At 35.5% G+C, this 1472-nt stretch overlaps 1 protein-coding gene across 1 annotated transcript in view; it reads right to left on the reverse strand.

Annotated features, from left to right (window-relative positions):
- Positions 1–1472, reverse strand: part of LOC101981815 (olfactory receptor 10A2-like) — a 10566-nt gene that overhangs the window by 7149 nt on the left and 1945 nt on the right. The gene's annotated exons all lie outside the window — the stretch shown is intronic.

The raw sequence follows: 1472 nt of genomic DNA on the forward strand, positions 1-1472 counted from the left end.
ATTTTAAATGCCATATTCTGTAGTCTTTGAAAGATATGAAGAATGCCTATCTGAAATATAACTATGCACATCTAGAAAATCTAACTAACATGAATACAAACTTGACTACTATAGATGATTATCTATTAACCTATATTTCTTAATTATACACTGTTTTTTCTAAATGAACTACACAAACACAATACCTTAATCAAGAGCAGAAATATACATAGAACAAAATTGACCTAAATTTATATCAATAAATCAAGATCCATACCAATGTAAATTATTCATATCTATATCATATCCTTCTTTAAATGTAAAAGAACATTCATAAACAATATTTGGGAATATGGGTATATTTTTTTTCTCTCCAAACTGCTTCATGATATATGGGGGTCCTGTTAATCAGGTCTTTCATGGTGTATCCTATGTGCTAGGTTCATCTCAGTCAGCAGTTGAGTGAAATAAGTTTTTGAGGGTGTTCATGGCAACCTTTCAGGAGGCCTTGGTCCATGAAACCATATTGGCATGGAAGCAATTCACAGATTCTCATCTTCTGTGAAAACAAAAGAAGAACCTCTTTTCCAAAGCACCATATTTTTAGACCCAAATTCTGAAGTCAAAATACCTTTATAACATACATGCTGGTTTAGTTTAGCAGCCCATACAATGAAATGACTCTGTGTACTTAGCTCCTTCACAGTCAAAAAATTCAAAGGAAACAATAATATGCTCTCTGTGAATTTTCCATTTTTACCTGGCTTATTTTTCTTTACTCCTTTTAATCTATCACTATCTGTACTCTGTTTCTTTAAATACTCTACCCTTTTTTAAAGCATTAACTTTATTTTATGACTATAGTCTTTTTCTTCTCTCTCCTAAGCCTACATACATCCATCCAACACTGTGACCCATTTAGAGGTCATATATGTCTGAATTTGTCCTATTGTGAGTCTGTAATTTTTTACTGTACAGGAGCACTTCTTAATACTCTAAGCGCTTCTTAAAATCTTAAATTGTTAGTAGGGATAAAACGGTAACACCTGTTTGCCTGCCCAGTCTAAAACTTAAACTGCACTGTTACTATGGTAAATAGGTAGTTCCTGCCTACACTCTGCAGAGTTCAGCATGGCAGAGCTGATTGCACCTCTGAGACATGCACAGTGCCCCAATTCCAAGCACACAGTCAATCCAAGTTGCCATCAAGCTAGCCGCATGCACTACAATGCTGACAACCCCATCCAAGTGCTTGGTTTACCAAAAGACTCAGAGTTTGCACTGGCAGCATAGCTCAGAAATCTGGCATTTCAAAACTGCCACATCTTTTTTTCTTCTATGGCTGAATCCAGAAAATCTCTCTAAGAGCTGCCACAAGCAGCAAGAAGTTTATTTTTTTCTAGAATTCCCTTTTAAGCCCTCTTAGGTTTTTTTTTTTTTTTTGATTTTCGAGACAGGGTTTCTCTGTGGCTTTGGAGCCTGTCCTGGAACTA

The sequence above is a fragment of the Microtus ochrogaster genome, chromosome 8, assembly GCF_000317375.1.
Source record: "Microtus ochrogaster isolate Prairie Vole_2 chromosome 8, MicOch1.0, whole genome shotgun sequence".
NCBI classification, from domain to species: domain Eukaryota; kingdom Metazoa; phylum Chordata; class Mammalia; order Rodentia; family Cricetidae; genus Microtus; species Microtus ochrogaster.